This window comes from Ylistrum balloti, unplaced genomic scaffold (genome assembly GCF_031769215.1).
Source record: "Ylistrum balloti isolate Yb309-2 unplaced genomic scaffold, AGI_CSIRO_Ybal_v1 Utg370442, whole genome shotgun sequence".
Classification (NCBI taxonomy): Eukaryota; Metazoa; Mollusca; class Bivalvia; order Pectinida; family Pectinidae; genus Ylistrum; species Ylistrum balloti.
This window is the reverse complement of record NW_026782295.1, coordinates 88916-109556: the sequence shown is the minus strand read 5'-3', so window position 1 is coordinate 109556 and position 20641 is coordinate 88916. Positions and strand designations below refer to the sequence as shown.

Sequence of the window (20641 nt, the reverse complement as noted above, 5' to 3'; positions counted from 1 at the left end):
CAATATGATTTCAGCTTAATCAATGACACCCGCCATGTATGTAATGTCACGTTCTCAAACATGAACAAGATTTACAACAACGGAACCAACAGGCCGATAAACGAGCATCAAACACGTTCAGCCTCATATCGAACAAAGACATAAAATATTTCTCATTGATATCACTATGATGACCTTAAAGGTTCCCCACAATATTCACCACCTTGCATCTTTTGAAAATGTGTTACGGGGTTTGTTTGTTAGTAAATGACCTTTTGACGAAAATCGTGATAATGGGAACAGGTCCTTGAAAATCAGCTATGACAAGTAAACATCATATGTTAGGAATGCAGAGATATTGCTATCCAGGAACGGAAAATCAATTTAATATAACGCAGGATTTCCGTTTCATCCCTTTTTGACAAAATTTCAACGGAATCCATAAGTATCTAGAAATCTTCATTCCGGTTTTAATGGACTTGGTTTCACGATATTTAGGACACTTTATATAGCTTAAAATTGTGGAGGGTAATCAAATCATGCGTATATTCTGAACCGTGCCAATATTCGATTGACTTAAAACATGGCAAGTAGATTACAGCAAACCTCGAGGACTTGAAGTCCACTAGCAGTGTCTTCCACCTGACATGTAATTAGTAGTCTGAACGTAATTGACCGATAAGTAAGTGTTACTGATATATTTCGGATGCAATATTCAGTACAAACATTTGTTTTCTTTTGTTTTTTGTTGTTATATCAATAGAAGACAATGAAATGACGGAGCACCACAACCTAACAAACCATACTGCGTTTCAAATACTTTCTCTACGGCCGATCAAACACATAATGACATTCATTGGAGAATTTTTTTTCTAGAAAAAGTAATTGAAAGATTTCAATTCATGATTTATTGATGATTCGCAATGCAAGATATATTGTAACGTTTTGACTTCAAATAACAAGAGACCGTTTACCAGATCCATTCCTTAACAACTGAAATCATGATGTGTCGTAATTGTTATGATTGCGATTTTTTTCTATTGTGCATTTTCCACCTCTAGATTGTAAAACATAGCTTCAAGAGTTGTAAGTATGTCGAAGTTAATCGAGTGTTTGATCCAACTATCATCCATCAGCTTAATGTTTTCCAGAGGAACACGTTAATCACGACGAAGAAGAAGTTGTATAATCGCCACCATGACCTCTTTTGGATTTTATTTCTATTACGATATAAAGTGAGATGTATCCTATGTTTACCATTCATCTAGAACCTTTTTTCCTCGTTGTTTTTGTGAATATGTTGCATTTTTATGATGTTGTTGTTGTTGTTTTCAACCAATACTAACTTTAAAAAGTGTAGTTAATTGACCAGTTTTATTTATTGAATATACTTGATATCAGTTTACGTTTACTGATCTTATTTACGTACTTTAGTTCTTGTGGCGAAATGACATATCTTAAAGATGAGTTGTACAACAAAAACTTATCTTTCTCCGTGTGAGTAGCTTAATGTATATTCTAGTTCTGTTTAGCACAATCTATTAAGGTTTCTAACACATGGTGGAAACTAGGAAGTACTGATGTGTGCGTCGTTGATTTACTCCAGATTTACAATTCGACCCTTCATTAATGGCGGACATGAAACTCATTCAAGTGCACACGTTTTATTTTTGCGGGTCATTTTACTGAAGATGTGTGTCATTACCATGAATTACAGTACTTACGTAGGTAAATGTACCAAATGACTTTTCTAGTTACAGGAACCATCGTAAATTTTCAAAAAAAGTACCAGGATACATATATACTCACCCAAACACACCAACATGAATTTGTTGGCTTGTAATTTCTGAAAAAGGGGCAAGATATATTTGTCAAAAGAGAGCAATGAACATAATATACCGGACTATTATGAATACAATCTATCTCATCATAAAGTTTCATTCATCAGAAACAATGGATGCGAATGTTTCTATATTATATTTCATTCTAAATTTGTTTTAAAAGGTCCTATTCAAAATTTGTCCTTTGTATAATAGTAGAAATGATAGATTTATATGTAGGTCGTGCCTCTTACTTGTGTGTCTTATTTACAATCCTTTCAGATTACAGCGGTATACACTGCTGGTGGTCTGAAGTCCCGATTGTTTGTCATGGCTTGCATGCCCCGATTTAATTCTTTCAAATACAAGTAGTGTGGCACGGTTCAGAATATGTTCATGCACTTGAGAATGTTTTGAAATCATTTAATATTGAAATTGAAAGCTTGTAGTCACCGCACTTGTTCTTTACTTTGTGTTCGCCAAATTATAATTTCCTCGTTCTTTTCCGAGGTATGAACAAATTAACCTTGCAGTATCACTGATGAGCCATAGAGGAAAGACATGCCTGAATAATTGCTTCATTATTTGTCTCTACTGTATCTTATCCTAATTACAAATAAAGGTTCTATTCACTTATATACTTTTGGACCAAAATTCTTATTACGAATTCACTCTTATTTCATAAAATTGAAAAAAAAAACCTTGACGAAATTGCTGACGTAAGACATACATAATAGCGTTAAATCTTAAAATAAACATATTTTCCCTTGTCATTTTAAAACTTACATTTAGATATGAAATAAAGAATGCCAAGATGTTATTGATTATAGATTGTTTTGGCGACTTACGAATTTCGTCCAACACTCGAAATGATTATTAAGAAACAATGTTATGGTCAGGTGGTATGGCTGTCAGTGTACCTTATGATGGTTCACTCTCCCCTTTGTGTACTTAATTATATTGTTAAATACGAACTATATCTTATTTATAACGCGAGTTACGAGAAACACGAGTATAAATACAAGCTTCTTCAAATAATGTCAACACCAGACACTCTAAGTACACATTGAAATGTGCAGACTTTAACCAGACTGATCAGGAGGGCACTCGGCCACACGGATTTATAGTATTTACTAGTACTTGGACTGTGTGGAATATGTTCCGTTATAAATCATTCTAATCAGACAACATCACGTAGTCTGTAAATAATCACAAAATCTCTACATCAGTATCCTGTACTCTCGATGTTTAATTAAAAAAGGTATGTTACATTTTTTTCACTTCCGTGTAATATTCTTTTATTGATATAGGTAAATAACATAGTTTACACAAGATGTATACAATGGATTTTCTTAAAGCTGAATAAGTCTGACGGTGAAAATAAGAGTATGTGACTTAATGCGCCCTTATACTGGGCCTGTATTTGAATATCTGTCTAGGCCAGTTTTCAAAAGACATGTTTCACCTCTTAAACTAAAAAGGTTGTGAAGGACAAATCAGCATTAAAAGTGCTGACGTAAATCTTAAGATACATTCTAGTACGTAGTCTATTTACTGTCTCGCTTCACAGTTATCCTACATTTTGTATTTCGATTATGTCTTAACAGTATTTAAAAATGGGGATGGTCGGATTGCACAGTGATAACGCAATCGCCTTTGATCTAGGCAAACGCGATTCTAGGGACGGAAAAAAGGGGGTAACCTGCCCAATAACGTTGGTTTATCCCGAGTACCCCGGCTCCATCACACAGTAAGACCCTTTGAGCGCTTCCATCCGTGCCAACAAGAGTAATTTATATGGGTTTGGAAAAGTTATTTCACAAACGTAATGAAGTAAATGATGTTGGTAAATGGTGATAATTACTCAAATCAAATAAAAGAGCAAAAATAGTATTGAGCATGTGTAACAAAATGAGTAAAAAAATGGGTTTAATGGTAATTTTGGAATGGTGTGTTCAGAGAGCAGCATCTTACGTTTAAAGTACATCAGGTCAAAAACAGTTAAAACATAAATTTGTTAAAAATGTTGTTACGTTGAAACGGGCGGGGTTGTAAGGGTAAAAGTTTAGAATATCGTAATATATTGATCAAAAAAGGTAGATGCTTTCTTGTATGCCTCGCGCTGGCGAACACATTTGTAAGTAAACAATATAAACCATTTTCATCAAATATTCCGAAGTTGATAACGGGTACTCCTAGTCACGTGCCTTCATAATTAATTTAGGGGCGGGTTATTTTTAAAAGCGATGTTCGGCTTTCATTTAAAACAACATTATTTATACAAAGATAATAGCCAGCACTAAACTAGTCATAAAACTATGGCAAAATATTAGCAAGAGAGAGAGTTTACAGTCGGACGTGGAGACGGGCAGAGTCCCGTAGATTACCTGCTCCGCGATGGAGCGGTCCTGGCCAAGTTGGCCCATGAAATTTTGTATGGAACTCTTTGATATGGACGGGCAGGTTTTTCGTTGTTGTCTGCCTTACACAGGTGTTGAGTTTTGGTGCCACGACATGATGCTGTATGTTGATTAGGAACTATCTTTTGTAATGGATACTAACGCGAAGTACTAACTATGGAAAACCACTATACGATGAAATAAAAGTTTCGGTCAACCCAAGTAAACACTGTGTTTAGTCATTGTGTTACACATGCTAACATTTGTTTTGCACATAGATGAAAATTTCCAGCCAGAAATTCACAATTTAACACTTACGTTTAAGGATGTACTACTCTAAGAAAAAAACACCAAAAACATAAATTTGTTTAAAATGTTGTTAAGTTGAATTTTTTTGTAAGGTAAAAGTTTAGAAAGTAATATATTAGCAAAACATATGTTATTGCACTTCTTTTTCCGATACTGTCGTAAGAATACAATCCATTTTCATCTAATATTCCGATTTACAGTCATCCTCTGTTAATTTAGCGGTAACTTTTTAAAAGCGATGTTCGTCTTTCATTTAAAACAACATATCAACATAATCATAATCCAAACTCAAATTTCATAAAACTATGGCAAAATAATAACAAAAGAAAGATTTACATGGAGACTCCAGAAAAAAAAGAGGATAAGACCAAGTGTTCCGGAAAAGTCTTCTGCTTTATCATGTAAAATCTTGTTCAATCCTAGTAAGTAATGTCACGTGTTCAAGTTTCAACAAGGTAAACAAAAATGGAACCAATATGCAAACTAACGAGCGTCAGACATGACAGCTTTATATCGCACAAAGAAATAGAATATTTCTCAATGCGATCATTATGGTGACCATAAAACTTCCCCAAAATTTTATCAACTTGCATCTTTGAAATTCTGTGTTAAGAGTTTGTCCGTCAGTTGATGAGTTCTTGCACCACAAAATCGTGATAATGGCAACAGGCCCTTAAATATCGAAACACCTGCGATATGTAACACCATATGTTCGGGATACAGGGATATAGCTATTCAGAAAAGGAAAATTCACAATAGGGAATGTAAAATGATTACGTTTATCAAACTTTTTGATGGAAAGCTGGCTGTTGGTTTCGTTGAAGACAAAGGAAATACAAGCCAGTCAACATAGAAGCGCAGTTAGTTCCCATATATATGCAAGTAGTCTGTTAGAAGATCTTACCACCACACTCGACGAAGAAATTCAATAATTTTTATGATTTCGTTCTCCATATATTTCTTCTTTCATTTGCACGTATTTGTCATGAAATACCCATATGTATAGTTCACAACCATATATTTATACCGCCGTTCACCATTCTTCAAGAATAGAATAGAAACTCCTGTCAATGTGACAAGATAATAGAAACTCCTGTCAATATAACAAGATAATAGAAACTCCTGTCAATATGACAAGATAATAGAAACTCCTGTCAATGTGACAAGATAATAGAAACTCCTGTCAATGTGACAAGATAATAGAAGCTCCTGTCAATATGACAAGATAATAGAAACTCCTGTCAATGTGACAAGATAATAGAAACTCCTGTCAATATGACTAGATAATAGAAACTCCTGTCAATGTGACAAGATAATAGAAACTCCTGTCAATATGACAAGATAATAGAAACTCCTGTCAATATGGCAAGATAATAGAAACTCCTGTCAATATAACAAGATAATAGAAACTGTCAATATAACAAGATAATAGAAACTCCTGTCAATATGACAAAAGGAGAAATCTGTCAATGTGACAAGAGGATAAAAATAATTGACAATGTGAAAAAGAGGATGCAAATTCCTGCCAATGTGACAAAAGAACGGAAGCACACGTGAGTATTCCTCTTTGTGACGATGTGGTGTATTATATGTAAATTTCATCTATTTACGATATTTTGTTTATATTGGGTTAATTTACTGTTATCACTATCCACTGTGACAGTAATGTACCGAAATGACCATATAGAAATATGACTTATGTCATAAATACCTTTGACCACATCATAAACAACTGACACTATGTAGGAACTGCGTATCACTGGGTTGATGGACAATTGTAATGATGTCTGCTAATCAGAATTAAGTTATAAGATGTCTTGTTGGCGAGCACAATGACATACAATTTAGTGTATTTTAGTTTAGTGTTTTGTTTCCATTTCAGTTTTTAAAGTTTTATTTTAAGACTTATAGACTGAATTGATATATTCCGCTATGAAAATGAATCCGACGCGGTATTTAGAAAGTCATGTTCCAGTTAACAGAACGGGTTTCACGATATTTTTTGGCCCTTCAAGAAAAACTGTCGCAGTTCAACTTTTTAAATAAATTTGAATAAAGCTTTAGTTGAGCGTTTTAATGTACTCATGAAAAGACAGAGATAACAAGGACATAACTAATCAAAACAATTGATAATTCAAATTGTAATCAACGATTATTGATTATTCAACAAAGGTTTGACTTCCTTATCGATGACGTAGATGATAAATATCAATTAGCCTAGCTTCATCCAGTTTGTCATTGGACGTCGGCAGCTATAAACCAGACTTCAAGTGTAATTAGATTGTGATATCTCATCAAATGAATGAAATCGAAGCGCTGAGCATGGCTTGTTTGTTTCCTTATGAAGAGGTTTGCCAAATTAAATCATAACACTACCTCCTTGTACCAACAGCTACCAACTTTAAACCAAAACCATAAGCTCTGCCCAAAACCCCTCCACCAACCTGGAACATAAACCCTGAACACACCCAAACAGCTCAATCCCTTAACCACCAAATTAGGGTTCCTGCCGGGACTGTCCTTGACAAAACCTAACGTAAGAGCACTTCAAAAGTGATTTATACGATATCAAATGCAATTGATAAAATGCTATCTATAATATAGTGGCAGTTTTATGATATCTTCGCCAGAACATAATACACAAATTCTTCATTTAACATGTTACGTGTTTTCCTTTATACATGCATTGCATTTTCATTGACATTGTAAAATGTTTATTTTGGCATCTGCCGTAGTTAATTTGATGAAACATACCTATTTTGATATTACACTAAATATTGTCACATAACACGTAAATCGTTTTGAATTCTAATGCATTTGCAATAATATTAATAGGGACTTTTTTGGCGTTACCGATACGGCCATTTAATTAACAAGGTATGCGCATAAAACGTTTAAATTCAATTACACCTTCAGCTTGTGTATGTAGGAATGTAACACTGCCACAATTACATATATCATTTTCACATCGATCAATTTGAGATAGTAACGTCATAAGTTTTGAATTTTATTAAAGGATCAGAACACGTTTCACTCTCTTCATCCATTTTGCCAAATCTTATACTCCAATCGATTCTCTTTATGTATGTATATACATGTATTGTGTTATTTTGAAAACAACACCCGTACGTTTTATCCCTTTACTTAGGCAACACAAGAAAAGTTAAGAGTTATGCGTATTGTGATATTCTGTAAATACATTTCCTGTTATCGTATTTAGAAATGATGGTATGCTTTTTTATACCTTACAAGATATTAGCCGATCACTGCTTTGGCATTGAAATTCGCTTAACCGCGAAGAACAATTAGAAACTTTGTAGAAAAATTTACTTTTTGGAACAAATCCCAATTACATATATTCTTTAAATGAAGGTTTATTTTTTATTATTATAGAAAATAACGTGACAGTAGATAAGGAGACGAGACTATTTATTCTTTTAGCAACGACACTGCCATACCTATCTAAAACAGTTAAAATATTAAATATTAATGATCTCAAAATAAAACCGAAACAATAGATAAGAAACCATCTCATATATTTGAACACTGAACACGTCAAAATTAATACATCGCGAAGAAGTAAAATTTGTTTTGGGATGCAAATAAAAACCTTGAAAAAATAATAAAGGGAATTGCATAATTTTGAACGACATTGGATCTTTTTTTGTCATTAGAAAGCGGTAATTAATTGACAATTGTAACGGTAATTCACTTATAGATCAAAGTAAATGAAATCAGGTCATCAGATGGTCAGATACTTCCGCTGGTTTAGGATTCAAAGTATGTTTCTAATAAGATTCCCAATATCAATGTCCTATACAATGGCATCAGGTATCTTAGATCATCTATTTTTTCTGGGAATGAGTGCCTGGCCAAACACAACATATTTAATCACATTGTTGGAATTTTTCTTTTTGTTTCTGTGCGCCTCTACAATACACTGAGTTCTTCACATTTCGAATGAATACGCCCGGTTTGAAAACACTGTATTATAATGATATATAAATCGAATCCAATATTGTTTTCAATTCTCAATTGTAAGAAAAATAACCCAAACAATACAAAAGTATCATCAAAAGTTTAGTTACTTTAAAATTGTGTGCTAGGCATTGTAATTATCAGATTTTAAAATCAGACACTTTATGTAATAATCAGTAAAGATCGCTTCCTCAGTTGTCTTATCATCTGGCGAGAAAAGTTATGATTACTTAACTGCGTTATCAAGGATTTTTTTGTTTTGTTTGGTTTACATTCCAACATAACTTACATTATACAGTAACTCAGAGTTGTGTCGGTTTCATTAGAAAAACAGAATCATCCGTGATACAACCAAATTGAAGTAAGTTATAGGCGGTTCTGTAAGATTCTCTGAGCGTAAAAGATTTGAATGTTAACTGTACACTTTTCCCCAACTTGTTTGTCAAATAATTACGATCAAATTTGCCAATTGTTCTCTGCTATCAAATGAAATCAATCAGAGCAAAGGACGACAAAAACATAATTTTGTGAATTATGAATCTCTTCCTGGCCCACAGTAAATGACAGCAAACGTTTACATGACACACGATGTAAGTTACTTGTTATAAATGGACATGTCAATCTCCGATCTGCTTTATTAAATGTTGATTTTTTAATTTTGATAACGCTATAACATCTTATCAAAATGGGAAATGAAAAGGCAACACATATCTTCTATAAGAATATCATAAGGTGTGTTGTCTTCAGTAACCATGGTTACCACACATAATGCCTTAAAACCCAGTCGTATTATGTTCATTTTATACTTATATCATACCTGTTTCTTCGACTTCTGTTTTTGGTTCCTTTTACCGGGGAGTTCACTTCTTTATTTCCCGGAATCATTGATACAGGTGATTGTTTATCATTGGGTACCTCCATATTACACACGTTCCTGACATATACTGTTTAATAGTTAGTTACAGTCTGCGTTTTTATACAAAATACATATTCAGTGGAAAAGGAGAATTAGGAATTACTGTACTTCATTGGTAGTTTAAAACGTAACAATAAATCTGCCGATATTCTAAAAGTCAAGTCGTATAATATATTGCCATAAACCATTGTTTGGTACAAGTAGCCGTTATAAATATAAGTCTCCGGCCTCCTGAGTGGCCATTTAGGTGATATATTATCTCCAGTTATGGTTAGACGGACGGGCAAGAAATTGTGTTTGGTTTTGTTCGGTCTGCCTCTCTCATTAGCAAGTTATTCTATAAATCTTTGATGTTGCAAACAAATTCTTTCGGAAACTGAGGTTTTTTTAAGTTTATTTAAGATAAGGTATGAAATAAAGACAGCTGATACTGAAGTCCGCGTTAAAGTCTTAATAATAAGAAAAATTGACATCATCCTAGTTATAAGATATAAAACTGTAAATCATCCTGAAGTGAAATTCTTCAATATTACCTAATATACATTCACCAAGTCAACTAGCGTTCTATTTATTGGTCAGAACACCTCTTAAACAAGACACGGTCGACTTTGGGGCACCTGCCATGTAGACCTTGGTCATTCTAAGTAAGCAGTGTCACGTATACAAAAGAGAACAAGTCAAACTAACGAGCATAAAACATGTCAATTTTTATATCGCACAAAGAGATCAGAAATGTTACTTATTCAAAATAAAAAAATATACTCGCAAAAAGACTTTTATGTTCATTTTTTCAGTAAATAGATATTTTTTAGTCTTTTTTCCTTATTCTGTCTGCTCATAACTATATCATTTAAACTGAGCTGTTTTGTTTCTACTTTAAGTGAGAATCGTTCGATGTTTGCTTTTGATACGAATGATTATTTTTCATTGCTTTTTATTCACACATGAAAAAAAGACGTGAGGCAAACAGTTGGACAAAACAAATATACAAATATGGATGAAGCGATGGATTAACCCTAAATGTCAATAAATTTTATAATATTCCCTTGAAAGTATTGAAAAGAACGCCCAGTGTATGTACATAATACATATGAAAAATTTATCTAACTATAATGGTTGCCGCCATAATGACATCGGGAAAATGTCTACTCAATATTAAGACACGAATTATTTTTGTTTTTATACAAAGCAAATGCAAGGTTATTTTAGATTTTTAGGGTATGCTAGGATGAATGTCTGGTATTGCATCGCCATAATTGAAATCAGTCACACAGAAGTATTGGGGGAAATCTCAACTTAGATGGTGTGAAATTGGAATTAAACTGTAAAGCCATGTGTTTTTACAAGATTCTGAGTCAACATTGAGTAACCGACAAGAACATTCCTATTATCCGATATCTTCATAAAAGACCATTCTTCATTTACTTCCAAACATTAGTGAATCAGTTTTCTTGATAATTAATCTATTACCAAAATATTTATGTAACATATATAGGGGAAATTATGCTATAACCATATTGGAAGTGAGAATAACCGACTGCACCTGTACAAGGCAGTTACCTCTTCAGGTTAATTTTATTTAAAGAAAGAAAGATTTATCTCCCATTCAATACATATCTGATAACGGTATTTTATACATTTGTATGTATAAGCCTTTGAGGAAGGACGGTTTATCCCATTTCCATATATATCGGAAACGTATATTTAGTCAGCAAAAGCAAGCTTGGAGACGATACCCCATTTGTTATTAAAACAGCGAATGATCTAACTGGTGTTAAGATGAGATTGCACAAAACACACACAGTTGATTAACACTGTTCACTACAAATTTTAAATTAAACACAAAATAGCCAGAAATTGAACAGGAAATGCACAAATCTCAAACGTTAATACATTTAACGATAAAAGAACATTAAAGACGAGTTTATTCTGTACCGTGCAGCTATTTGAATGAGTTTAAAGATGGCATAGTGTATGCACATTTATGGAGAAAGTGTTGGCGTCAGTGCACCAGCAGCGTCTACCACCCACATACAATCTCATAAGGATTACAAGTGTTTCCGTTTTGAACTTAATCAAGCGGAGATAACTCGTACATTATTGGTTTATTGAACAAGAGGCCCAAGTGTCTTAACGGTCACCTGAGTTAAAATGTTTCTTGTAACATGTCAGAAATGATTTTGTTAAAAAAAATATATGATAACTTTATCTAAATGGTACACATATTGCAAATGTAAATTGTGCATAACATTAACTGCTGTCCTATAAATAAAAGAAATAAAACTCAAAAAATGCATTTTCCTATATAAAATATTTCATCCATGAAAAGTACAGCATGCTTAAAATTTCAGACATTTTGACCCATTTTTTTGCCCCTGGGGTCAGCCGAGGTCAATATAGCACCTCTTCGAACTCTCAACTTATGCTCATATTTTTAACCAAGTTCAAATAGAATAAGAGAAAATATAAAAATTATATTCAAAAATTTAATTTCCTATATAAAGTACCCTCCCCATTGAGATTGCGAGACTCTGGGGTCATGAAATTTACAATTAATTACATCCATTAAGAGTATTTTATTCTAGCGTACGTGGAATTTGGGAAGATTTTCGAAGTTTCAATCGATTTGACCCTTTTCAGTCCCGTCCCTTAAGCTCCTGGGGTTGGCAACCATCTAATTTTCAATTTCATTGCACCTTTAGCCACGGAAGGATTTGTAAAATTTCATTAAAATCGGTTCAGGTTAAAAGTTTAAGACTCACGACAACTGACAAAAGGGGATCGCAATACATGTAGGTCACCCTGAGACTTTGTCTCATCTGACCTAATAAAAACTGTAAATACGATTTGTTTTCATAATACTAATTGAGAAAAAATGGTGTACATTTGTGGAAATGTTCTTATGATTGAATAAATACATAAAATACTAAACACGTTTACATAATTAAGAACAATTTATTTGGATTGTTAAATATAGATAGTTTCTCCCCTTTTTTATCACGACGAAACTGACAGCGGTTTTCTAAGACGAACCTACGAACCCCTTACAGGCTTTGATAACAGCGTTTAGCGGCATATACCTACTTCTTTCGATTGGTGTTACGATAAACATGGTCTATTATTTATTAATGAAAGATATCATCAACATTGAGGTTTTCGATATAGTCAATTTCGTATGAAAACAAAAATAAGTCAGCCAAGATATTGCACATTTCACTTCGATTTTTGTATACGTTGTATTCCAATACCCTACTGGAAGATCCTACACTAGACGAAGATATTTCAAATCAGAAATTCGATTCAGTTGTCAAAACACCTAGGATACAGAATATCGGATATGACAAAGTCAAACAATTATAAGATACAATTGTACAGCAAACCATATCGAATATAAAACCTGTCAACTGTAGAAAACATCGAAACAAGAAAATGCGTAAAAATATCCCAATAATCAATGGAAATGTAGACACCCATCAAGTTATACAGCTGCTTATCTCGATCTTTTCCTACAACGAAACCAACATTAACAGCTCCCCATCAAGTTGTATGATAAACGTGATGATTTCAATTTCCCTATTGTGAATTTTCTATTTCTGGATAGCAATGTCCCTATGGTATTTACATGTCACTGTTGATTCGATATTCAAGGGCCTGTTCCCATTATCAGGACATTCGTCCTTAGTAGATGTAGTCATATTAAAATGAAACGTGGCATGACTGTACACAATGCTCCCACATCACATGTGTTACTGGAGATATTACATGCATACTTACTGCGAGGCGGATTGTCCAATGTTGATAATCGGCATAACAACACTAAAAACACGGCGAACAGCAAGAAATGAACAAGTGTTATAACAATACTTCAAAAAATTGAACTGTGCACAGTCCGGTTACTGCAAATCCGAAACCGAAAATGATATCAAAATCTATATTGGGAGCTGTACTAGCCCGAGAATTGGAAAATTTCGTAAATTTCTTATATTCAATAATTATGTATTTTCTAAACCGTGCCACTATTCAATGAATGAAAACATGGCATGCAATTTATAGTCAGCATGTATCGGGGATTTAAAGTCCACAAGCAGTGTTTACAACCTCGAAGATTGCAGGTTATGATCAAATTATCAATCATCTAATTTAATTTTCCCGCAAATCCGAAAATAAAACGCCGAAAAAAGGCATGTTTCGATACATTTTATTTGCAAATGGAAATATTAAATCACCTTTTAATCCTCCTGATCAAGTTGTGAAGGTGATGGAATATGTGTTTACTATGAAAGTGAAATGAACGAAAATGTCATAAAGTCGGGGTTTTTTTTCCGTTGACACTTGCATATACATGCATCGATAACATTAAAGAAAAAACATAAAGCAGTGTGAATGAGTCAACGAAAGATAAGTCATTAGACATAATGATACACAAGTACGTAACGCTTTGTTAGGGTTAACAACGGGAAATGAATTATCATATTGAAGAAACGCCTGTAAAATGCTCCCATTGTTGTACTGAAACATTACATGTGTTACTGGAGAATTTGCAAACTGCGAATTGTCCAATGTTGAATAACAACACTAAAAACACGGCGAACAGCAAGAAATGAACAAGTGTTATAACAATACTTCAAAAAATTGAACTGTGCACAGTCCGGTTACTGCAAATCCGAAACCGAAAATGATATCAAAATCTATATTGGGAGCTGTACTAGCCCGAGAATTGGAAAATTTCGTAAATTTCTTATATTCAATAATTATGTATTTTCTAAACCGTGCCACTATTCAATGAATGAAAACATGGCATGCAATTTATAGTCAGCATGTATCGGGGATTTAAAGTCCACAAACAGTGTTTACAACCTCGAAGATTGCAGGTTATGATCAAATTATCAATCATCTAATTTAATTTTCCCGCAAATCCGAAAATAAAACGCCGAAAAAAGGCATGTTTCGATACATTTTATTTGCAAATGGAAATATTAAATCACCTTTTAATTCTCCTGATCAAGTTGTGAAGGTGATGGAATATGTGTTTACTATGAAAGTGAAATGAACGAAAATGTCATAAAGTCGGGTTTTTTTTCCGTTGACACTTGCATATACATGCATCGATAACATTAAAGAAAAACATAAAGCAGTGTGGATGAGTCAACGAAAGATAAGTCATTAGACATAATGATACACAAGTACGTAACGCTTTGTTAGGGTTAACAACGGGAATTCGACTTTACATGTACTTTTTCATACACTAAAGGTATTTTAAGGCACCTCTAACATGTGTAATCGCTTTAGAAGGTGGAAAAAGGTGTTGTGCCGAGTTAATAACACAGTATATAAATACTTTTTGATCCCTCTTTACCATCTCGAGGTCTCCTTCCATCATGAACAGTTTCTTGGTTACAACCTTTTTTGGTGTTATCGCCATCTCTGAAGGTAAGACACTTTGTACATATAAGTGGTTTTTATGTTTATTAATATGTTTTTAAATCCTATACAATATATAACTGACGTGGTAAACAAATGGTAAACTCAGAACACAAAATAACGCTTACCAGTCACCACGTATCAAAAAATGTGATTGTCGTTCCTGTAGAAAAGTTTTATGTGGTCAGCATTTTATCTTTTTCGTTCCTGTAGCTCTTTCGTAATCTATGCAGGAGCCTGTGCTTACCTTCAACGAAATCAAGAAGACAAAAAATAAATCAATATAAATGTGTATATGAATTTCAAACATTTAGTTAATTTCGAAAATAGTCAGTGATTGTTAGAACGATGTTAATATAACGACAAAAGTGTATATATTCTGAACAAGGTTTAAAATGCAGGTTTGTAGCAAGCAAGTTAGCCATCAGTAACGTTTAACGAGATATTATTAGAGCCACTGCAGAGACGTTCTGTGGCGAATACGACTCACTTATAGTCGTATAGAAGTGGTTTAACAAAGAAAAAACTATTTTGAAATTCGATTAGAAGATATTTCCTCCAATAGTACGTGGTAAAGTATAATAATGTCCATTTGAGGTTTTATAAAGAAAATAATTGACAATGTTTCAGTGTCCGCATGGAGATGCGATAAAGGTTGGGTGTCGTTTTGTAACCATTGTTACTTCTTTAGCAGTGACGAACGGTCCTGGTATCAAGCCTCGGTAAGTATACACGTACTAGCATTGCTGTGTCATTTACGTTCATCAGTTGACGTGATTCTCTTTCTCCAGAAGGTAAGATGTCGTAAATCCCGAATCTCATGTTTTTCAATGATAGATTTCGACAAAGAACCAACCGCTCAGGGTTTTGGGTAATTAAGTTTGACTTTATGACTCCAGATGCTTTTTACAGTGAACCAGACCTTAAATTAACTTTGTACCTTTTTGGCTATTTGTATTAAGTTCCTATATCTACGAGTTATCATCACTCATTAAATATAGGTTTAGATCATCCTTTTGCTCGTCGTTTTGGGGGATATTTTGCAGTTTATTCCACTTGAATTGCAATTACAATAAATGAGTATAAATTATAGATCATTAGCCGGGAAATTCTTGATGCTACATCAATGTCTCCCCTCAACTGTTCTGATCCCTCATTTGTTTTTCAACTGTTCTGATCCCTCATTTGGTTTAACCTGACCTGACGTTTACGTTTTGTTCCAGTTTACATGTGCCCGAAAGGGAGGTACCTTGGTCGCAATCAACAACAGATATGAATTATCATGGGTGAAGGGCTATGCAAAGAAACTGTGCCGTGAGTTCAAAGTCCCATTAAAAACCTTATAGAACTTAAGAATCCGCCATGCATTGCATGATATAGAACAATACCTTTATCGTCACTAGGCTTAATGATAGGTATAGGATATTTTAGATGATATCGGGTACCAGATATGTCCACTGCACCGGCTCTGCCTACGAGTGTCACCGACATCTTTATAATAGACTCATGTCGTGAAGTATACCGAAGAATTGCGAAGAAAGTTCAACGTCACATCAATAGAATATTTCCATCATTCTACCTGCAAATTTCTCCTATTAATAAAAGTAGCGAGTCATTTACATTCAATAGCTCTCTAGAATTATTACAGTTAGATCTTTCTATTAGTAAAGATGTGCCTTCAATTATAATGTAACATTAATATTAAATACATTGCTTATGTTAAAAATTACGGTATGACTAGTTATCTTCGCGGGGTTGATATTTCTGCAATTTCGCGGTTCATAAACGTTGTCGCGAAAATTTTGTCCTGATATTTTGTGATCCGTGTGTCTTAGATATCGTTTTACATCCATATCGTGAAATTCATTTCGCGAAAATATTTTAGATCGTTCAATCGAGGTAATTTTGACACGTGAAAATTAGCCACCTTACATTTTCAACATATGACGAATTTATGGAATCTATATTACTCGTGTGTCGGTAAATTTGATGGCAAAATCGAACCATGTCCCTTTTAAAATAAGAATTGTTATTCTTTAATTTATGTTCACCACTAGATCATTTTTTTATATACTGTTTATAATCCAAAGGTGGTGACTTTTGGATGGGTGGTAATGACATAAAGATTGAGGGTCAATGGGTGTGGCACCCGTACAATACTCGGGTGAACAGAGACTGTATGGACTGGGAGAGAAGACAACCAGATAATTACCATGGAAACCAAGACTGTATGCTACTCTGGGCCAGAGCAGACTTCGATGGGACGACCTGGACTGTGGCTCTAAAAAGAACTATATCTGTGAAAAAATTACGGTGAGTGGTCAGGATACATTTCTTAATTATCATTTCCCTAAGCGATTTAGAGTCAACAACAATTCTATTCTCATTTTTTAAGTTGTCATTAACTTCCAATATCCAAGTTTTCTAGGGGTAAAATTTTGGGCTCTGATGGGTTGAGGCTACTATATATTTCATCATTATCATATATTTTCTTTCCTTCTCATACTCATATATTGGAGTGTATTTTTAAACCATTCTTGCCAATATTTGATGGAGACAAAGGTTTTATCATTGGACAAAATGACTACATTATTTACTTACTCAAAAAAAGCGGAAAGAATATCTCTAAGCACTAACGTATTATCCGATAATTCTTTCAAAAACCTTGAATATAATCATTCTTAAATATACACAGTAACAAGCCGACAGAAAATATTACGGAGTACCGGTAATAAAATACCTAGTGGTTACTAACAATTATAGATGATTAAATATGTCCGTTTTGTTTGGTGACACCGATCACCTGTGGGACTTCAAGGATGTAAACAGAATGTAATGTAAACGGTCTGGTATAAATATTCATTGATATACATATAGTACTTTTTACCAATGTTCTGCATCTTTTCTTCTCAACTGATATTTTCTGTTTTCTGTTTTAACAGGGATACGGCAACATGTGTCAATGCAGGGTTTAAGATTTAAAAGCCATGTATATCGCTTCATGGATATTAGAAACCCATATAAATAAAAGGTAGCTGTGGTATCATCAACGATCGTGCTGTTGTTTTTTTCGCATTCTAGCAAAGCGAGAAAAGAATGTAAATGTCGGATTAAAAATATTATTTTTTTTATTTCATGTTACATTTGAATTCCGACTTCTTGCTTCACTTCATAGAACGGACGATATACAGCATGACCAAACAGCTGTAAAGGCAGTTGAAGTAATTGATTAAATACTAGTTATAATTGCTAAAATATTTTTATTTTTTTAACTTGATAAGGTTCGGACACGTTGTGATAAAAGAGACCAGATTACAAAATATGTTGTAAGCTGAAACGAGGTACAATTTTTAGCTGAAAATCGTGATAATGGGAACAGACCCGCGAAATGTAAACATCATAGGTTCGGGATGCAGGAATATTGCGATCCAGAAATGGAAAATTCAAAATAGGGACATTGAAATCCTCATGTTTATCATTCAGCTTGGTTGGAAAGTTGTCTATATTGCTTCCATTGTAGAAATACATAGAGATAATGAAGCTGAGTCTGTCTTGCCTTTGATTTTCAATTCTGGTGGGTATGTACGATGGACGTGTTCAATATATTTCTTGTTATTTAAAGACAAGACGTCATCAATAAATCTGAAAGGGAAACTAAACGACCTTGCAAGGTCTTTATGACTTGTTTTTGATAAGATCTTCAATTATTTCAGCTTCGCATGAAAAAAGTCAGCTAAAACAGGGGCGTAGTTATTTCCCATAGGTTCCCATCTTTTTTTTATTCAGCAATTATAAAAAAGACCAGAATACAATAAAACCAATAAAATCCATCTTCAAATACAATATCGATCAAACGAGAGCAAAACAAAGATCATGATTTACGTGCAGATTATGGAAAAAGTACAATAGAAAGAGAACAGGTGTTTCATTGTTATACAAATACAAGAGAAATACACAACTAACTAATATAATATTGAAAAGCTTATCCAAATCTATTTATAATGTGTAGGTATTGACATCACTATAAACATGCATTGCTTACACGTCAATGGGCACTATAGCGGATTTTGTTGCTCTACAGCAAAGATTTATATTGAAACTTGATAAAACAATAATGAATCATGTTTCTGCTAATACTTTCTGTTTTCTATGAACTTTTTGAAAATTAACAGTTGTAAAGTTCCCTGAGAAAAGATGTTTAACAAGAAATCACTCAGCGCCCATCTGTTTTGATCTTCATTTTCTTTATAAATGTTTCATTCTTTTCTCGTTTTTCCGCCTACTGAGAATTCCTCTTAAAGAGACATCACAGTAAAGTGTCATTATTTTTATTAATTGTGCGTGAGCATATTGTATGTTGTATGTTTGATGATGTTTTGTTGATGTAATTGTTATGTACATTAAAAACTCTTGAAAAATAAAAAAAAATTAAAAAAAAAATAAAACATTTTAACTTTACTTTTTAATACTATCGGAAATAAACGTAAAAGGCTATACATTCTCCATTATTTCGGTTTTAAAAAGTTTGTGATGTCAAATACAACAATGGTACCGAACACAAATGTAAGGATAACCACGCCCAAGACCCCTACCCCTACGGCGGACGGACGGTTGTCGGGAACGCTTATAAATTTCCGAACGTGCGATGAGAGTTCTGTTACATTCACGCCGAGCTCATTTCTTAGCTCCTTCAACATGGCAATCAGCTCCTCTTTAGTTTTGTTTGCTGTGCTCTGGTAACATCGACATTTACATGCAGTCTTCGTTGAGGAGGTTTCCGGGACAAATGTGTTTTCTACTCTTGTTGTATGCTCGTTTAATGCTACCAGTGTACTGTCTGTTGCTGATTCTGTGGTCATTGCATCCGCTGTTGTTGTTTTTGACTTTGTTGTTGTTGATGATTCCTCTGTTGTTGTTGATGATTCCTCTGTTGTTGATGATGATTCCTCTGTTGTTGTTGATGATTCCTCTGCTGTTGTTGATGATTCCTCTGTTGTTGTTGATGATTCCTCTGCTGTTGTTGATGATTCCTCTGTTGTTGTTGATGATTCCTCTGTTGTTGTTGATGATTCCTCTGTTGTTGTTGATGATTCCTCTGTTGTTGTTGATGATTCCTCTGCTGTTGTTGATGATTCCTCTGTTGTTGTTGATGATTCCTCTGTTGTTGTTGATGATTCCTCTGTTGTTGTTGAGACTTCTGTTGTTGTTGTTGTTGTTCTTGAGACTTCTGTTGTTACAGGGAAAGTGATAGAATAAATATAAGCTATTAAGAACAACTTTGCATACAAGTGACATGAAATGAAATTTTCAACCAAGATGAGATCTGAAGATAAATGCTCGTGCCACATAGCATGCTGAGTTATAAACCTTATTGTTGCATTGTAAGAACTATTTTAGACTACTGAAGAAATGGAGCCTCCCGCTTTATAATCTAAAGATCCACAAAACGTTTAGGTCTGCATTTTTATATGGTAATATTTGGACGATTAATGTCAAGTATCGCTTAGAAACCCTGAATTCGTTTTATAATTTGCCCTCGTAAATATGCTTTAACTAAAATGAAAACAATCCACATAAGAGAGGTTTTTGTTTCGGTTTATAAATTAAATTTTTATCAACAACTATAATTACTTCCGTGTATCCGTATTTTTTAATTTAAAAAAGGAAAATTCGATAAAGACCTATTAGACACCAGTTCTTGAAATATTTATTATTTATTTATTATAACGTCCTTTTAAAGTTAATTTTATTTAATGGGTAAATAACATGAAGGTTTTATTGAAATGTGTGCTATTGACCTATTTGATCCGTGAGGGAGG

The 20641-nt window shown here is 33.7% G+C and overlaps 1 pseudogene; it reads left to right on the top strand.

Moving 5' to 3' along the window:
• The first annotated feature begins 14779 nt into the window (after window positions 1–14779).
• LOC132554755 (perlucin-like protein) lies at window positions 14780–17797 on the top strand (annotated as a pseudogene).
• Window positions 17798–20641: the final 2844 nt, after the last annotated feature.